Source organism: Zalophus californianus, chromosome 2, assembly GCF_009762305.2.
Source record: "Zalophus californianus isolate mZalCal1 chromosome 2, mZalCal1.pri.v2, whole genome shotgun sequence".
NCBI lineage: Eukaryota > Metazoa > Chordata > Mammalia > Carnivora > Otariidae > Zalophus > Zalophus californianus.
In genome coordinates this window covers 25,878,130-25,899,256 of record NC_045596.1, presented here as the reverse complement: position 1 = coordinate 25,899,256, position 21,127 = coordinate 25,878,130, and positions in this window count along the sequence as shown.

The following is a 21,127-nucleotide window of genomic DNA, read 5'->3' as shown; positions in this document are numbered from 1 at the left end:
AATTACAGTCATCATATCACACAAATGAAAATAAAATGACCTATTGTGCAAAATCATGCTTATGCCATCTAGCCCCTTCTGGTCATCAAGGGGAGCATTCCTTTAACGTGGAAGGGGTGGTATTTGAGCCATAATATGGATCAGTCCATGTTGTCTATTCATGTACATATTCAGAAAATATTTTGGATAACCCTCTGTTTTAGACAGAGCAGTTCCTGGGGAAGCTATCTTCATGAGACATAATTCATGTCTATGCTGGCAGGAAGTATAACCCAGATAAGAGCATAGACACTGAAGCCAAAATCCTGTGGAGTTTGGAAAGTTAGAGAGTAGATCTCAGAGAAAGTAGCACTGTAACCCTAGATGAAATATTTTAGAAACACATTGGGAAACCACAATTCCTTCAATAGTTCATGTGTTGAGGTTGTGAGGATCAGAAGTAAATTGTTCATGTATTTTCCTACCAGATTGTTTGTTAAAAAAAAAAAAAGAGTTTTGTGAAAGAAAATATTATAGTTTTTGGCTAGTGTTGGAGAGGAAATTTTTTTTCTCTACCCTTCTTGATTCTTTGACTGGCCTAATAATTGAATTAACAGAAACAGATTAACATGAGAAAAACAAATTTAATTATGTATATAGGAACCTCACCTACATGAGCGATTCAAAGAAAGAAAGGTAAAATGAAGTAGATATGCCATCCTAAACTAAGAAATGGGTACAGACCTGGAGCTTCAAAAGGGATGGGTTCTATTCACATGGCAATAAGAAGAGCGGATGTTTGGTGATTAGATGTTTGCCTTGCCATACAGATGAGTCACTCAGATAAATTTTATCTCTGGTAATAACAGACATTCGGCGACGGGCAGGGGAGTTCTTAGATTTTTTTTAAGTAGTTAAAAAATATATATGTTATAATAACTCAATTTAGATAAACACATATTTATATTCTCACAACTGCAGTTTCTAGAAATAATGAAAACCTGATTAATTAATTAGGAAATTAATTAATTTAGTAGATAACAATGTAATAAGATTTTTCATAAAATAAGTTTGAAGCACAATGTGAAGCTTTCATGTTTCTAAAATTTATCAAATTAGACACTCAAGAAGTTTACGTCTTGGGCAACCAAGTTCAGGGCTCATCAGTAAGCATCGTGATGGGATCGGGCGCCTGGGTGGGTCAGTCATTAAGTGTCTGCCTTCGGCTCACGTCATGATCCCAGGGTCCTGGAATCGAGCCCCACATTGGGCTCCTTGCTCAGCGGGAAGCCTGCTTCTCCCTCTCCCTCTCCCTCTCCCGCTGCTTGTGTTGCCTCTCTCGCTGTCTCTGTCTCTGTCAAATAAATAAATAAAGTCTTTAAAAAAGAAAAAAGAAAAGAAACTTTGCCCCCCCCCGCCAAAAAAAGCATCATGATGGGATCTTAAGCAAACTAGAAAAACTCATAGGCAATTTCTTATTACTGAAGGATATTTTACTTGCTACAATAAAATTTAGTGCAAAGAAATCCTGCTTTAAATAACAATGAACGCCCAAAGTAAAGACTATGTACTGTGGATTATTATATATGAGTCAAATTTTGGGGGGTCAGTTTCGTTAAAAAAATAAATAAATAAGTTCGGTCTTTGATACCTGGGAAGATGAAGGAAGAGAGGGAGAGAGAAAGGAAAGAAGGAGACAAAGGAGGGAAAGAAGGGACGAGGGGAGGGGGAAAAAAGTCAAATATAACAGAACAAAATAAGACAAGTAAGTAAAAAATAAACAGCGGGGTAGCTTATTTCAGGATTTAAAACTTTCAGAAGTGCCCTTTTATCCTTTAGAATACAAGACATTTAGAAATGTAGGTGGTCTGCAATCAATGGAATTTGATATATTCTGGGGCTCATAGGGCTAAATCTAATCCAAGGGAATATAGAACACAATTTCACTGTTTCAGTTTTAACGTGAGAATTAGTTTTTTTACTAAAAGGAAGTTGTATGTAATCTCAGAGACATAAAATATTCAGTGTAAGCAACAAGACTGTTTCTTTTTATTTTTTAAAAGATTTTACTTATTTATTTGTCAGAGAGAGAGAGAGAGAGCACACAAGCATTGGGAATGGCAGGCAGGGGAGAAGCAGACTCCTTGATGAGCAGGGAGCCCGATGCACGACTCAATCCCAGAACCCTGAGATCGTGACCTGAGCTGAAGGCAGACGCTTAACCGACTGAGATGCCCAGGGTCCTTATCTCTTTATTTAAATTTAGAATGACAGTGTTAGAAATAATATCCATACCAGTTGAAAAGAGTAAAAGAAAGACACTTTTGTGTTTATATTTACTAACTTTCTTCTTTTTTTTTTTTAATATAGGCTTATTTATTTATTTTGAGGGAAGGAGCATAAGAAGTGGGAATGGGCAGGGAGAGGGAGAGAGAATATCAAGCATACTCCACGCTGAGCACAGCCTGACTCAGGGCTCCATCTCATAACCCTGAAATCACAATCTGAGCTGAAATCAGGAATCAGAGGCTTAACTGACTGAGCCACCCAGATGCCCCTAAGCTTTGTTCCTAATTATATATCATTTGCCAATAAGTTTAAAGTAATATTATTAAAAATTAAGCTTACTTGTTGTAGGTCAGAACTTATCAAATTCCACTTATAAAATTAGTGCAGTTCTTAATATATCAATTATACCTCAATAAGGCAGTAAAAATATAGTAATTTAAGCTTAGCTGTTTCAATAAAAAACACTACACTCTTGGTGCAAAGAAATTACTGATTGGGAAAGCATGCAAATCTGCTTCTCAGTTTAATGTGGCTCAAGGGGAAAAAAGTATTTTGGACCACGAGGCCATAACCAAAGCTTGTTCTTGGTACTGACAATGCAGGCAAAGTCCTCAGAAGAAATAAATGCCTCCCTCAGTGTTGATGTTATAAACTCTGTAAAAATGAGTGATGTCAGTCATCAAACAGACAGGACAATGAAAGTCAAATCTGGTTTGTGAGTTTGTCCACTTAATGCTCTTGGGAAATTAAAGGACTTAACATCTCATATAAAAATCCAATAACATTTTAGACACATTTTTGTAACTTTCCAGGTGAGAAAAATTATTTTAAATACTCAAGGACAAGTAGCTATGATCATCTTTAGGATCGTTAACTCTTTCTTCCTATAGAGTTAAATGTACTTTACCCTTCCTTATTGCATCCTTACTACTACTACGAAAAAAAGAATTTTGATGATAAATAAGCTCTAGGCTAAGAATTTGACACTATCATTTAATGTTTTGCTTCAATTGAAGCACTCTTAACTATTCACATAGTAAATCCTTATCCTCTACAGAACAGTTGAAGTTTAATTCTTATTCCATTTTTGGTGGATTTTAAAGCATTCCATGAATGCTTAGGGGGATTTTGGATATTTGCTTTTGGTGTTTTTATAATTTGAAACAAATCATTTATTTTCTATTTTAGTTCATGTATTTTGAATATTTTCCAATATTGATACACACAAATACACATAAGCAGAAAAAGATTCATTGTAAAGAGTGTTGAATGGACATATAGTATATTATAATTATGCACTATATATATCAAACCTACACATACATGAACAGACACAAGCAGAAAAATATAAACTGAAAACAGTAAAATATATTATATTTATATGGTTATATATATGTGGCTCAAACATATATAAACATACCAGTATATATTACTACAAATATAATATATATTTTAAGTACTGTGTACTTATATGTATTATATTATAATTATATATTATTTGTATTGATGTTCAGCTCTGTTTCAAGTATCATTTTCTGCTAATTTTACATCGAATTAGAAATGAAATAAATCATAGATTTTATATTTTTATATTAGGAGTATCATTTTTACATATACATTCGATCTGAAAGTTTAAATACTCCATTTAGAAACGAATATGTGCTAGATTGTGTACTTTTCACCTATCTAGGGTAGAGATACATATAATAAAAATAAGAATAAATGACCTGAGAGTAAGAATTCCTCATATCAGTGAGGTCATATGATACATATCTTTCTCTGATTGACTTATTTCGCTCAGCACATACCCTCCAGTTCCATCCAATCCACGTCATTGCAAATGGCAAGACTTCATTCCTTTTGATGGCTGCATAATATTCCATTGTGTATATATACCACAACTTCTTTATCCATTCATCTGTCGATGGACTTCTTGGCTCTTTCCATAGACTGAGGGTTGCTGGAGTGGTGGGGTTTGGGAGGAATGGGGTGGCTGGGTGATAGACACTGGGGAGGGTATGTGCTATGGTGAGCACTATGAATTGCGTAAGACTGTTGAATCACAAACCTGTACCTCTGAAACAAATAATACATTATATGTTAAAAAAAAAAAGAAGAAGATAGCAGGAAGGGAAAAATGAAGGGGGGCAAATCAGAGGGGGATACAAGCCATGAAAGACTATGGACTCTGAGAAATAAACTGAGGGTTCTAGAGGGGAGGGGGGTTGGGGGATGGGTTAGCCTGGTGATGGGTATTAAAGAGGGCACGTACTGCATGGAGCACTGGGTGTTACATGCAAACAATGAATCATGGAACACTACACCAAAAATTAATGAGGTAATATATGGTGATTAACATAACATAATTATAAAAAACTCAATTGTAAAAAAAAAAAAAGAATAAATGGCCTGAATGATTACATGTATGTGGATTTTATTTTTTTATTTCTTTTACAATTTGAGCTTGTCTTCAGTTTTATTTTTCCTTAAGATGTGCCAACTTTCTAGTTCTTCCTTCAGTGTCTTGCAATATACTATATGGGAAATAGAGCATCACAAATATTGAATCATTAGGTGTACACCTGAAACCAGTATGTTATATGTAAATTATATCTCAAGTAACGAGAGAAATAGAACACTGATTTTTTTTTTCAAATGACCATGGCTATTGTCATGATAATGTCTGAATATACATAGCATTGTCGTATGCTGTAGATAAAGCCTCAGTAATGGAATTGGATTGGCAGAAGTGATAGCTAGGTGTAATAACAGCTTGACTAGAATTCCTGCACCTTATTCCTAAAAGATGTGAATACATTTTGTTACATGGCAAAGAATTGAAGTAATGGGTGGAATTAAGTTGGCTCATTAGCTAACTTTGAGATGGGAAGGGCTTCCTGGATTATCCAAGTTGACTCAACGTAATCACATATGGGCCTTACAAGTAAATGGGGGTGCAGGAAGTCAATAAGGCCTCCCTCTGGAAGCTAAAAAGCAAAGAAGACAGACTTTCCCATAGAGTCTCCAGAAAGGAATGCCGCTCTGTTGAAATCTTTTAGCCCAGTGATGCTCATTTTGGACTTCTGACTTCCAGAAGTGTAAGATAATACATTTCTATTGTTTTAGCTCATTAAGTCTGTTGTAATTTGGTACAGTAGAAATATACAACTAATATAACAGGCATTACTCTATTGTGTAGCCTCAACATTTTCTCCTGCTTGGGAGAGTCATAGGCCTTATGAAAGAATGGGAAATTTCATCATTTATATTTATGTAAAAAAATGCCTAGCAAGACATTAAATGATGGGAAATGATGAATTTATTAAGATTTTACTCTATCAGAAGTTTGCCTCCAGACTTTGGAAAAATGATGATTTAACAGTAATATCTTTTACAATATAATTAACAGTAAAGTAAATGATAAACTCACCTACATTTTGTTTTAAATATATCACAAAGGGATCCATGTTCCTTGTCCTCCGTTTTTTACTTGAACTCTTTAAGATAACAGCACAATATGCACAAATTTATATTTCTATTTGGAGGCGTTTGTTCTCAAGTTGTAGGAAATATTTCCATGGATTTCTTTTCTTAGCTTCCGGGTGTGATTTCCTTGCCCATCATCTAATGATGGAAAAGATGGCAAGAAAGGAGGGGTGAATACGTAAGTTCTTCTTAGCATTCATCACAGTATCCTGTAGTGCAAATAACAAAGTGCTTAATAAACACCTGATTGTAGGATTTCAATTTATTTTTCTTGGGAGTAAATATGGTAAAGTTCTTTATATTTTATTTTTCAATGTCATTAATTGTTTGGTATAACTTCCTGATGAGCTGGTAGTTCAGCAAATTTGGCAGGTGTTGAGGGGAGATTTTTATTTATTTATTTATTTACTTATTTATTTTTAAAATTTTTGGGGGGGGAGGTTTATTTTTAACAGAAAACTTTTAATGAAGTAGGGTATGAATATAGTTAAGTGCATACCTCTTAAAAGTGTAACCTAGTTGTTAGAAACTGAAACACATGTAACCAGCACACAGCTTCAGATATGGAACCTAGGTGCCTGGGGGGCTCAGTCTGTTAAGCTTCTGCCTTCAGCTCAGGTCATGATCCCAAAATCCTGGGATCTGAGTCCCACATTGGGCTCCTTGCTCAGCAGGGAGCCTGCTTCTCCCTCTGCTTGCTGCTCCCCTTGCTTGTGCTCGCTCGCACCCATGCACTCTCTCTCTCTCTCTCTCTGACAAATAAATAAAATCTTAAAAAAAAAAATAAGATACAGTAACTTACTAGCACCCCAGATACTCTCCTTTTCTCTCTTCTGGTCTTTACCCTCAATCAAATGTAATCCCTGTCCTGACTTCTGGAACCACACATTGATATTGCCTTTTTCTGACCTTATAGTAATGAAAACAGACAGTAAAAACTAACTATCTATCTATCTATCTATCTATCTATCTATCTATCTATCTATCTATCTATATACAGATATATATATGTTTTGTTGTTGTTGTTGTTGTTGTTTGGTCTGGCTTCTTTCACTTAACATTATTTTCATGAGATTGATCCAAGAAGTCGCTTGTAGTTGTGATTTACTCATCTGCTTTGCTACAAAGAATTTGAACTGTGTGATTGTAGCAAACTTCATTTATCTATTCCACAGTGGAACATTGAGTAGTTCTCGGTTTTCAGGGACTACAAACTGTTATAAACATTCTAATACAGAACGTTTAGTGAATACCTGTACACAGTTTTCTTAAGTACATTCCCAAATTTGGAATTGCTAACTCATAGAATAAGCATTTATTTAGCCTTAAAACTTCCACACAATTTTCCAAAGTCCTTCTACAAATTCGCTCCCTATGCTGGTTTGCGCCTTTTAGTATTGCTTTTTTTCTCATTTTTGTCAATCTTGTAAGTGTGCTGTGGTATTGTGTTGAGTTTTTAGCGTTAATTTCTTTGAATAATGAAGCACACATTTAGTAACTTCATATGTTTTTGTATCTGTAGTGATTGAACTAGCCTTTTGCCCATTTTTAAGCTTTCTTTTCTCATTCATTTGTAAGACTTTAAAATATACTGAGTTCTTTACTGGTTACATGTATTATAAATATCTTCCTCCAAATAGTGGCTTTCTTTTTCATTCCATCAATAGTGGGTTTCTTTAATAAGTACGAATTTTTAATTTTGTGTGGTCCATTTTGTTTTCTTTTTGTTTTTATCCTTCAGGCTAGTGGAGTGGTTTTGTTGTTGTTTTGTTTTGTTTTTAATATTCAGGTTAAGCAAAATTTTCCTATATAAAAAAAAGTTATAACTATATTTTTCCCCTTCTAAATATGATTGTTTTACAGCCTTAAGATAATCTCTCAGTATCAAGGTCCTTATTCCTGTCCCCTATGACATGTATTTAAACATTTTCAAATTCCAGGGATTAAGATGTAGGTAGACCTATTGGGGGAGGGTGATCATTATGCCTACCATGATGGATAATTATGCATAAATGTAACTTATAAATATCAAGTATTTATATATAACATATACATAAGAATATAAATATTAAAAAAAATAACTAAATGAGTTAAGAGATTCTCTTGGGGAACAGGATAGGAGAGAGAGCTAGGATTCTGAGCTTTAAACTGAAAACACTTTGGAATGATTTTCCTTTTATGAACAATAAAAATTTTAAGCATTAAATGGGTCCCAGGAACTAATTTTTATTTAAGTGCAATCCAGTTAAAAATGAAATTAATTTTTATCCATTAAATTGCATACCATTGAGACATAAAATAAAACTTCATACAAATATTAAGCAAACTTAATGTACCTTTCTCAGTCTTTAACAAATTAAACGTGCATGCACACACACACACTCATTCACTCACCCACACAGGCACGATACTTATAGTTCAAAGCTCAGAATTTTTTAAAAAAATGAAACACTGAAATCTCGTAAGAAAGTTGCTTAAATTTATCATGAATCAAGCTACAAATAAAAAGTAAATCTTTTCTTTAATTTTATTTTCAAGTAATCTCTATACCCAATGTGGGTCTTGAACTTACAACCCCAAGATCAGGAACCACACTTAAGGTTCAGGAGGGGGCTAGGTAGGGAGAGATAGTTTTGGGGCTATGTGATTAGGATCAAAGAAATCCCCAAAATGTGGAGGTGTGAGGAAACCAGAGATAAGGGAACAAACTGGACTACCCTGCCCTAAGCGTGTGGGTGGGTGTCTTTTTTATGATAGTCATCTGTGACCAATAAGGAATAACCAGACCCTCAAAAGGAAGTAACCATAGATGGTAAAAGGACTTAAGTTCTCTGGTTAGCTTTCTATAAAAGACCACCCTAAAGGCCATCATTGGCCACCCTGTTGGGACCCCTCTCACTCTTGAGGGGTTTTTCTGTATCTTCACTTACTCCCTGTTGTCCGAGAGATTCATTCTTTGACTTCGTGAGACAAGAAGCTAGCTCTCCTCCTTCAAAATGAATGTTGTGTTTTAATAAAATTTTATTTATAATAACAGTCTAGATTAGGCCCATAGGCAAGAGTTTGCTGACCTCTGAATAAACTATATATATTTAAGAATAAGATCATTTGCAATCTTTCTCAATTTGGCAACCAAGTGTATATTAACCAAGCATAAATATATACTATTCAAGGTAAGACTCAAAAATTTCCCTCTGGGGATTCCTGTGTGGCTCAGTCATTGAGCGTCTGCCTTTGGCTCAGGTCATGATCCCAGGGTCCTGGGATCGAGCCCCACGTCAAGCTCCCTGCTCCGCGGGAAGCCTGCTTCTCCCTCTCCTGCTCCCCCTGCTTGTGTTCCCTCTCTCACTGTGTCTCTCCCTGTCAAATAAATAAATAAAATCTTTAAAAAAAAAAATTCTCTCTGAAGATCATGATGAATTGTTGAAAGAAAGGCAAGCAGGGACAAGGGGCCCCTCCAACTCTAAGGGGCCCCCCAACCCTAAGAGGAAACTACCCTCAAAAGCATTTTACACCACCCTGGAAGGAGCCTCCACCCTTTCCCATAGACATCCCATGGATGAAAAAAACCCAATTGGGTGACCGGTGCATGAAGGGTTAATCAGATTAAAACAGCCTGCCAACAGGCCCGTAAAAACATCTAGATTTAGAAACTCCAATGGAAACCATTTCAGGTCCCCTCCCTCTTCGGGGGAGCATTGTACTATAACCTTCACTATCACTCAATAAACCTCCTTGCTTTGCTGCCCACCACTCTTCCTCAGGTCTACCTCTTCGTTCTTTGAAGCGGTATGGTAAAGAACCACAGGCACTAAAGAAGAAATCCTGTAGCAAAGATACTGATTATCCAAGGGAGAACTACTTATAACTGCTGCTTGCGAGACCCCAGACAAACCATTCTATCTCCACCTGATCAATCTAAAGTGAATTTTTACAGTGAGAATGTGCACATAGAGCCTCTGGTAAGCTTTTTAGTGCCTCCTTTTTAAGTATTAATGGAAAAAACATCAGATATTTGAGAAATGTCTAATATGAAAGACAAATCAAAAGAAAACAAGAATATGGAATGTAGAGGTAAAAAAGACACAGTAAGCAGAAATTTGAAACTATATTAGATATTAATATTTATTATTAATGTCTTCTGAAACAGAAGTGAAAAATTATATTTGTAAAACAGGAAGATGATACACAATTGAAATCATTCATCCTTTTATTCAACAAATGTTTGATATCTACCACATACAAGACTCACTTTAGGTATTTGAAACATGGCCATAAAATATAAAAATTCCTGCATTCATAGAGCTGCCAATTTAACAAAGGGAGAGAAAAACTTATGAATACCATAAAAAAGGTAACAACAGAATATAGCAAAAGCAATGAAGAAAATATACAATGTGTAAGTCAAATCAAGAGTTCTTAGAATAGTAGTCTTCAACAGCATGGTCAGGTACAGTCATTGGTAAGGTAACGTTTGAGCAATGGCTGAGTTAGCTGTTAGTTGACTAGCCTTTTGGATATCTTGAACGACCGATCTCGGCAGAGGAAGCAGCCCATACCACTGAACAGAAATCAGGTCAATGTGGCTGAAGGGGAGTACGTGAGGAGAGGATAGGAGATGATGGTGTACAGGAGGCAGTAGGCCAAATAAAAGAAGTTTCTAGATCAGAGATTCTCATAGCATGAGCCACAGACCCTTGAAGGTTTCCGAGACCATGTATAGAATTCTGTGAAATCAAAAATATTCTCACAATTGTAAGATATTTTTGCCATTTTTAGTTTTGATGTTTATTTTGATGGTGCAATGTGATGGGGGATAACACAGCTGGTGTTTTAGGACTATGGAGACAGTGCACAGAACTCTATTACTGGTTACTGTATGCTTGGCCACCATGCACACACATTCAGGGAAATAAATGACCATTTTACCTAAGGCTGTTCTTAATGAAGCAGGAAAAATTATTAATTTGATTAAATCTCAACCCTTTTCATATCATCTTTTCAAATGCCTTTTTCATATTTGTGTGTGACAAAATAAAAAGTAGATATAAAGCAAATCTGTTGTAATGAAAGCCACAAGATTTGCCTTCTGAGTTGAGCTAGCTGCTTTTATCATCAAACACCATTTATGTAAAAGAGCAACAGTCAAACCATGTTTTTTCAGACTTAAGGAAGACAATTTCTCAAAAATAAGCCTATGACTTAAATGACAACAATTACAGTATTTGTCACTAATGGCAAAATTGGTATTTTCAAAAAAAAAAAAAAAAAGCATTTTGAAGAGCTTATATCACCTACCACAACCATGACTGCTTCCTAATACTTAAAGGCTTTTTGGATACAAGTAGTAATATTAACGAATTTGATATTTTGATAATGTATAATGTAATATGTCAGTATTCTAGGAGATATACATAAATAAGAACCAATGTTGAACATTGCATGTTAGAAAACTTATATTCAAAATGAAAAAAAATCAATTTTAGTGTAACTTAGCACAAGTTTTCATTGACATGGTTCCAGATTCTATATCATAACTCACCTTTAACTGCGTATCACTTCACAGGTTTTAGTGCAGTATTAAAGAAAAATATTCATAAATATTAAAATACTCTTTCTTTTTCCAAAGAGTGATGTCTGTATGAAATCAGATTTTCTTCATATACCTCAACCAAAGAAAATATCACAACAAAGTGAATACAAAAGCAGGTATGAGAATCTTGCTGTCATTTATCAAACAGACAAGAGATTTGCAAAACTATAAAACAATGCCTCTCTTAATATTTGACATTTGGGAAAATAGTTATTCATCATAATATGCTATTTGTTTCATTTGAGAGGTTTATTATTGCTGTTTTAAATGCCTATTTTAAAACTTCATCAGTTTTTATCTAATACAGTGATAATGAGAGATAGAACCCAAAAGTTCATTGGGGTTCTCCAGAGTTATTAATAAGGGTGTCTTGAGGTTAAATATTTTCCTCTATCATTTTTCAACATGTGAGATCATTTTTATTCCTTTTCTTCATTCACCAGGAGTCCAGACTAAGTCCTATTAATTCAGTGCCAAGCAATAATTCCTTTTATGAAGGGATTTCATTCCCATTGACCAGCTTAGAAATTTGCAATATCTACCTTAATGGTTAATGTGATCTTTGGCCAGACGCCAAAAGACACTACTCATGGAGGAAATGCCTTGAAAACCATTTTGAGGACAATATTTTAAAATCCTGAAGCCAATTATAACACTGAAACTTGTATCTACTGCTACTGCTTTGACTGTGAGCATCAGTAGCAAGAAAGATAGATAGAAACATTTCCTCTTGCCAATGGAAATCATTAATAGTTTTGAAGAGAATTTAGAAGACATCTGAAAATTGAACAATATCATAGATTTCATACTTTCAACATGTTTGGCAATAATTATAGCTCTTTTATTTTTTATTTCATAACAATGACATTTCTATTTCCCATCCCCATGTCTCTTTCACTTTTTTACAGTAGCCAAGACCTATGTTTACAATAGAAATCTCAATCAGTACTTCCTTTGGTCAATATAACCATGTATAGTACTTGTTTCGGAAATTTGGATGAAATCTGATGTACACTAATCTGTGCACTAGCCTGAGACAGTTTATTAGAGTCCTCCATCAGTTTCCAATAGAATTGTTTGCTGACTACCTAAGCTTAGGTTAGAGGTGGGGCTTTATAACCTCACACAGCACTCAGCACTATTCTCTCTCAGCATTTAGCATGTTGTATTTTATGTTTTTTTAAGAAACTGGTCTATATTCCAATTTGACTAACTTCTATACAAGTAGGAATAATGTCTACCTTGTTCATCATTATATCCTCAGTATTAACTAGGCTTGGGAACACATTTTAATATGATAGAGGAGATTTTAACCTGTGTTGTTTGTTTTAAAGTCCCACATTTCAATGATAGAGTGGCATTCATTGACTCAGGAGGAAAAAAACAGAAATGAAAAAAAAAGGTCTCAGCTGTATTTTGTAAATGTATATATTTTAAATTATTGTGAAACAGTAATGTGCAACCCAGTGTGCTTTTGATTCTCAAAAGCTAAGCAATGGAGAAAGAAGAACTTTTTTTTTTATATATAAAATAGAATTCTAAATATCAGGATATCCTTATCATGAGCTAAACTTGGGAAACTAAAGAGCTAGAGTTTATATCCATGAACTACTGAGTCACAAATAATGCAGAAGTTAAATTAGAGCTGTTGTCCTGAAAGCAGGGAAGAGATAATACTCCTCTGGGATCAGAAGTTTGGAGAGGATCAGTAAAACAGAACATGGAGTTTAGATGATAGCGCAGGCTCTGCTCTCATATCCCCCAACCACGATTAGGGCCAAAACCTAGGCATGGTAGAGGAGATGACCTGTCTTGAAGTCAACTGTCAGGTTTGGGATCTGAAAGAATAGGGGACTTTGGGCCCACCTATCCTCCGGAACTCTGGAAATGGATAAATAAATGCAGAATGCCTGTAGGCCAACATGGCTGCAATAAAATAGCAATGGCGAAGTGGCCTGTTTAGTCGATTAGAGTCTGATATAGACTCCCTGCATTCCAAATTTCCCTGCACTTCTAATAGCCCCAAGCTTGTATGAGACATGGATAATATCCAAAAATTTCCAGGATACAAGTCTCTGAGAGAAATACTAACCCAGCTGCGATGAAATTGTTGTGAGGATTATGGATTCCATGGCAGAAACTACAAAAGCCATCAGGAGCCAAATTTGGAGCAGAGTCATCTGAAGGGATAATTGTTTATTTCCAGAACAGGTATCATGCTTTGCCTGTTCCATAAGATTGGATAAAACACTAACCAGGACTGTTCATGAAGAAGACAAAAGCCAATTCTCAATATCAGGTAGAAAAACCTAGACATTAACAGAGGCCAGTGAGGACAAAAAAAAAAGTATTCTCTTCAATTCCAGGACTATACAGAGTAGAATACTGGCACCTGTCAAAGCAGCTCATTTAAAGTTGACTGTGGGTTATTTCTTTCCAAATCCACATTCAATGATGTCAGATTGGGAACCTGAAATTGGCCACCATGACTGCATTTGTACCATGAACTTGGAAACTTTCCAAAAGGTTCCTTTCTCCCACCCCCCTCCAGAGTGGTGGTTGTTAAGCATTTACCAGCACACCACAGAGGATATGTAAGCCTACTGTGTATTTAGATTATTCTGAAAAGAAAGAAAACAGTACAGTAAAAATCATCAGAGACCACCTTGAATTGGCAAGAATGGATATCCAGTTCTGCAAAAAATGACTCCTAAGAGCTAAATCAACTTCAGCTATACAGAAAAATAAAAACAGTGCTTCAATTTTTGTCAGTTTAGACTGTAAAATTGTGAAAACAATAAACCTGTTAGTTGAATGAATATATAACCTGATGTTATCCTAAATATTAACCTATCAGAATTCAAGGCAAATATGATACCCTATTACTATTCAATTCACCCTTAACCATGTCTGTTTTCCCTACTGAGAAAGCTTTCTGCAGCAGAGATACTTTTGTTTTAAACATGTTGAGTTAGCCATCCAGAGAGTGAAAGGCAGCCTTCCCGATGGTTTTGTTAATGCATGGCTTGTTGCCCATTGTACTGAACTACTTACTGTGCTTCCAGAGATATCCATACTGTCAGTACCATCAGCAGGATTTTTTTTTAATTCAGTTTATAAATTGGTGCCAAAGTAGCTTACACACTGGCATCAATTACTAGCTTCTCATAGTGGTTTTTAGGGGAAAGCAACATCAAAACCTTTGGTAAGGTCCGGAGTTTCCTAGATGTAATTTTGCCCTGGTGTCTGCCATGTGTATCTGTTTTCCCTGGCCTGTCAGCAAGCAACTTGAGTTAGTCTCAGAAACCTACAGGGAGGGGACTACCTTAATTTGGGGTTGGCCAGTCCCCAAGAGATGCTCTCTGCTTACCAATCCACCTGTCAGCTCATGTTAAGCCTCATTTCTCTGAAAGGCCTTTTCTGGTTTACCCAGTCTAAGGAGAATATTTTTTTTTTAAAAACAGCAATATTTTCCATCAAAAAATATATGACTTTGCATTTATTTTATGTGATTAATTAATAACCACCCCTCCCAGACTGTAGGATCAATGAGAGTCCGATCTTGTTAGCTTTTCCTACCTATTGTTTTGTCACTAGAACACTGTATAGCTTGTAGTGAATATGAATATGCGTTTGTGGAATAAATAAATGATAATTAGACAAAATTATTTGTAATAATTCACATTTCTTATATATTTCCAAAGAACTCTTACACTTAAATAAAATTCAAACAACCAGTAGGAAAATATAATTCAAACTGGTAAGAAGGAAATAGAAATGAGAAACAAAGAAGCATTCAGCATCACTATTACTCAACAAGCTTGAAATTAAACCAGCATTTTAATAAACAAAAATAAATACTAAGTGGTATGCGGTTTTGATAAGCAGATACTCAAATTCCTAAATGGAAGGAATAGAACTTTCTGTACATTTTCTGGTAGATAACTGGTCAGTATCAATAAAAATGCGTACTTTTCTCCAACAATTCCATTTTTGTTCGGTTGTCTTCAAGAAATATATACAAAGATGGAGAAAACAAAATGTTCACTAAAACATTATAATGGGAATTAAACATTCAAAAATACAGGATTAGTATAATATTTTAGTTATGAAGAAAGTATTAGATAACAAATATGATGTAGTACATATCAATTGATTGACTTAGCAATTTATTGACTGTGTATTTTAGTGATATTCATTGATGAGGAACTTTAAATGTTTTATATGTCACACCCCAGAAGGATATGCACAATAGGGTTTACAGCGCTTATCTTTGATGTTATAAATCTTCAGGTATTTTGTTTCTTTTTCTTTATGGGTTTCTAAATTCCAAGTATTTTCTACTTTGATGTTGCATTACTTGAATAAATTATTAAGAGAGGATTAAAAGAAGTAGTGGTAAAGCATGAAATAGTTTCTGTAGCCCACTGAAATTGGCTTAAAGATAAATGTTTCAAAAGAAAAGAGTTGGGTTTGAATATTGAAGCAGAGGTTTTAAACTGGGAATTTTATGGATAGGAGTTTAATAGTTTCACATCAAAGCTGTTATTTTCAAATTTAACCTTCAGATGTATCAGAAATATTATCTTGGTGTATTCTTAAGAAAGAGCCCTGCATTGAGGGCTCCATGCTCGGCAGGAGGCCTGCTTCTCCCTCTGCCACTCCCCCTACTTGTGTTCCCTCTTTCGCTGTGTCTCTCTCTGTCAAATAAATAAATAAAATCCTTAAAAAAAAAAAAAAGAAAGAAAGAAAGAGACATCGTTAGATGATCAAATGTTAAGGTCAAAGTTTTTTTTTTTTTACTTCAGATAATGTAAAGAACAGGTTGTATTCCCCTCCCCCCTTTCAGGTGGTAAGTAGCAGCAAATGATTTTGTCTTTCTACAGGTCTGTCTTTTCCCCTTTTTTAACTGTCAGGGCAGAAACATGTTAAGTTCATAAAAATGGGGAGCACCTGCTGGAAAACATCTCTTTTGACTTAAAAGGAGCATTAAAGCTTCTGTCACTTCACAGTGAAATGATGATCAAAAAATATGTACTTAGATATCCAGGTTATAAAAGTTACAAGTAAGAAAAGTTTGTTTTGCTGTTGTTTTTTGTGGGGCAGTGTTTACTTGTGACCAGTAAATCTGTTGTTATTATTCTTAAAATATGATGAAGCAGAAAAACATGGTGGTAATGAACACAGCCTTGGGGTAGGAAGACCTGGGATTTGGCCCCAACTCTGCAACCTGCCAGCTCAGTGACTGTGAACTAGTTGATTACCTAATTGGTAAAACGGATAATAATAATGCTTATTCACAGGGTCATTGTGGGAATTAAGTAATATGTATAATATTCAATCAGTGTTAATTTTCCATGCATCCCATTGGAGTGACTCAGTAAATCCTTAATAAATCCCAGTTGCACTTTCCATCTTAAAGGCACCAATATTTTGACTATTCTTGTCAGGATAAAGTCAGTTCCTGGGTTTTGACTTATCCTGAATAGCCATCTGACAAAAGATGTACATTAAATTCTTCCCTAAGTCAGCTTCCAAGAAAGTTTCATGAAATAATTACCCTTTTTTCCTTAAGAGCACATTTCTGGGACTTCCCATTAGTACACTGCTAGATAGAATTTGGCTACGTCTTTTCATTTCATTTTATTTTTTTATTTTATTTTATTTTTTAATGAAGATTTTATTTATTTATTTGACAGAGAGAGAGCGAACACAAGCAGGCGGAGCCGTAGAAGGAGAGGGAGAAGCAGACTCTCCATTGAGCTGAGCAGAGAGCTGGGTGCAGGACTCGATACCAGGACCCTGGGATCATGACCTAAGCCAAAGGGAGACGCTTAACTGACTAAGTCACCCAGGTGCCCCGTGGCTACCTCTTTAGTGCACAATTCTGTTTTCAACATTTTAAGAAAATGCTTAGCCAAGGTTCTATCAGTCTTTAATATTTTAAGTCATGGTTGTCTGTCAATGACTGTGAGTTCCAAAAAGTTTATCTTTCTTCTCTTTAATTCACCATGCACAGCAGTTAAACAGAACATAGCAACAAATTTAGGGTATAGGATTGGTTTGGATGATACAAATACATAAAGAGCAAGTTTTCTCAACTTAAAACCATCGACATATTGTACTGCCAAATTTTTGTTCTAAGAGGTTAGTGTGCTCATTGTAGGGTGGTTTGAGGCACTCTTGGCTACCACTGCAATGTACCCACTGGATTTTTTGTTATTGTTTACTATTACAGTAGCACCCACTTCCAACCAAAATGACAATCAAAAAGTTCTCTAAACATTGTCCAGTGTCCCCTGAGGGGAAAAATAGCCCCTGGTTATAAATGACTGATCTAGAAAAATGAAAAAGAATTATATCACAATAATTAGTATACTATGCATTTTAAAAAATATTTTTGTCACTCACACGTTAAGTTTGCCATAATTAAGCAAATTGTCTTGAAGATATAAACTCATAATCAGGGATCAACCTATTAAATCTTGATGTAGATAATCAGGTATAAAAGGTTGATTTTATAACTAAATACATGGTAAATGAAGAGGACACTTTTAGGCAACAGGCTCGAGCAATGGAAACTTGATCAAGGCAGAAGGGCCCAAAGTGACCCCAACCCCCTGGCTGAACAGACAAGAGCATCAAGCGACTGGACTCGCCATACCTCCTCATCCTCCCCTTTAAAAAACAGCCCCTACCCTAGGAATTTTCCTTTTTTGGTTAAATGTGCCTGGTTGTAAGTAGCCTGTTGGTCAGTTAAGGCCTATGGATATTTTGAGTTGGGTCGCCTGATGTTCCTGTCTGTATTCAGCCAGGGGGTTGCTGTCCTGCCCCAGCTCCCTTGCGGGGTCTTCAATCAACTTCTATCTCCTTTGTTCTGCCCCAGGTCAATTCTTTCCACGGCCTGCAACATGCTGCCAAGCTGCCAAGCTGCCATGTGATCATCGCCCCCATCTGATCGGGAGAGACACCACATTTAGACACCACAGTGAAGGGGAACAGAAAGAAATCTCATAGTTTGAGTTTTCAGCAAGCCTTCCATCCTGAATCTTTTGTCCTTACTGTCGTATGTGGCTGTTTCACAAACCGTCACCAGCTAGCCCTGACCTTGACTGCCCCGCTGCTTCTACTCATGGACCTCTGTCCCACATTTTTCCTTAAGAGATAATCTGGAAAGTGGAGCTTAACTCTGGCAAATGGAAAGTGAAACCCTCTTAGAGGGATCTGACGGCTCAGACAGGACCTCCAGCCAGCCCAGACCAGTTTGAGCTTAGCTCCTGACTTGCATCTGTACAGAGGGACAAAGGAGTGACCTCTAGAATGACTGGTGACATTTACCTCATTATAGTACTAAAATCTCCACGCAAGGAGGAGACTCAGCCTCATTTACATTAACATAAGGTGTATGTGCAAGTTTATAAAGCATGTTTACTTACGGCTCACGTGCAAACTTATCCCAGCCTCTACAGCCCATGACAAGGCTTCCCTACCTAAATTATCATCCTAACCATAAATAAAAGGAACCCATTCACCCTTGCTTGGGGAGTCAGGGCTTTGGAAGCCATTCCCTGTGATCTCCTTATGTGCTACACATTTTTCTTTGTGTGACAAATCAACTCAGAGCAGTTGCTGACTTAACAAGGAGTGAACTCATATTGGTTCATTTACAGAACCAGCTATAGGGGGCTCCTGGTTGGCTGAGTTGCTAAAGCACCAGACTCTTTCTTAATCCTAGGGTGGTGAGTTCAAGCCCCTGTCAGGCATGGAGCCTACAAAACAAAACAAAAGCAGCTGTAGGCATATGTCCCAGGAGGAAAAGCTGCCCCAAGGGTGGGATTGAGCCAAACCAGAGGCCTCTTATGTGCACTGGTTTACCAAAGTGTGTTTTAGTTTGCCTTCGATGTAAATGAAAAATCCAAATTTCACTTAACGTTTGAAAGATTGTTGCGAATTTAGATTGGAAAGACTCAGCATGTCCTCTAATAGTTATTAAATGTTAACAATTATGTTTTTGGTGATATATAAAGAATATGGATTTCTGGTAAGAAATATTTGGGTTAAATCCTTTTGAACACTTACTAGTTGTATAATATCAGGTATTGGTTTGCAACCTCCTGGGGAGCTTCTTGGTGAAATCTGAAATGGGGCCCCTAGGGCAAGGAGAGGCCAGAAGCCACTCAGATTAGTAGGTGGGCCTTGTTAATAAGCAAGTGAATTTACAAACAAAGCTCACCCTCGGTGGCCTCAAGACTAGTAGATCTCTGTATACCCACCTGCCAAGTCTTAGTTTATATAGAAGACTTACCTTGGTGCGGTCACAGAGACCTTGCAGATAGTCTCTATACCACTTCACTATCTCAAGGTTATGTCCTTAGTGCAGCTTCTAACCAGAGAGGCTAATGGAGTGCACATTCCATCGGGGGAGTGAGAAGCCTCCCAGTCTTCCAGCTCACAGTTCAACCAGCAGTCGCGTCCTCTTGATGACCTCCCCCAACATCAGGCAAGCCTTTCGTTTGTTTAGTTTTTATGCTTCTAACTTTTTTTAATCAGTAAAATGATATAATAATCTACAGGATTATTAGAACTAGATTAAAAAAATTCAAAATAGCATAATGCCTTGAACTCATTATTTAATAAATATTTGTTAAGTGAGTAAATACATGATTAAAGTGACTCTCGAAACTAGAAGTCTATAAACACATTATATATTAGTTTTTCCCTAACTTTCTATCCTAAAAAAAAAAAAAAGTTTCAGAAGGGAAAACAGGGAGATAAAAGGAGGGGAAACTTTGCTTTAAGATGTAAGAACAGTATTTTAGTGCAGTCAGTATTTTATGTATCATGGAACTTCAAATATCATTCAGAAGAAAGCCACCTATATTCATGTCATGTTCAAAATATTCAACCAATTCCAAGTTGGCAAGGATAAAAATAAAACCTCACTATGCTTTAGTCAATTGCTTCCTAAACACTTCAGTGGACTTAAATTCTGTGCATGTAACACCCTTTAACCCACCAGTAGGGTTAATATAAGAACTTTAATTTTCCCCACTTATTATTATGTATTGCAGCATGTACGTTAAGGCCTTCAACATGTTATTTGGAACAGTTTGAATTAAAAATTTTTCTTGTGTGTTGGGGGAAGTGAATTTGCCTTTTTCAACATAAGCTTGCAGAAGTAATGATTTATTATATGATATATGTTCATTTACAAGAATATAAAACTCAGCTGGTCTTACTTTGTGCATCAAATATTTATAAAGTAAGTAACCAACGCTGTAGTAGATGCTAGAGCTACAGACATACAAAGCACAGAGCATCACTTCTAGGTGCTATCAGTTCAGTGTAAAGGAGAGAAACAGGGATCAGGACATGGTATGATAAAAGCTACAATATAAGTAAGCAAAGGATCCTATGGAAGGACAGAAAAATTTTATCTTCATGTGTACTTCCTAGTCAACTGAGAGAAACTGTTTTTCTGGGGTATGAAATATGACATCATTTATTCATGAAACTTTTGAAAGCATTTGAGATGAAAACCATGACGAACGTCAGCCAAGGTTTTCAAATTTATCTATACTTTAGAATCACCGGAAGATTTTTAGACTCCTGATATCCACGTCAAAACTCCAGATCCATTAAATCAGAATTTCTGAGATTAGAATTTAGGAAGCAGGAATTAAAGCTCCTCAAATGATTTCCGTGGGCCCCCAAGTTTGAAAACCACTGCTCTAAAAAGAGCAGAGGGGATCTGTTGGGGAAATGTTGCGGTTCAGAGCC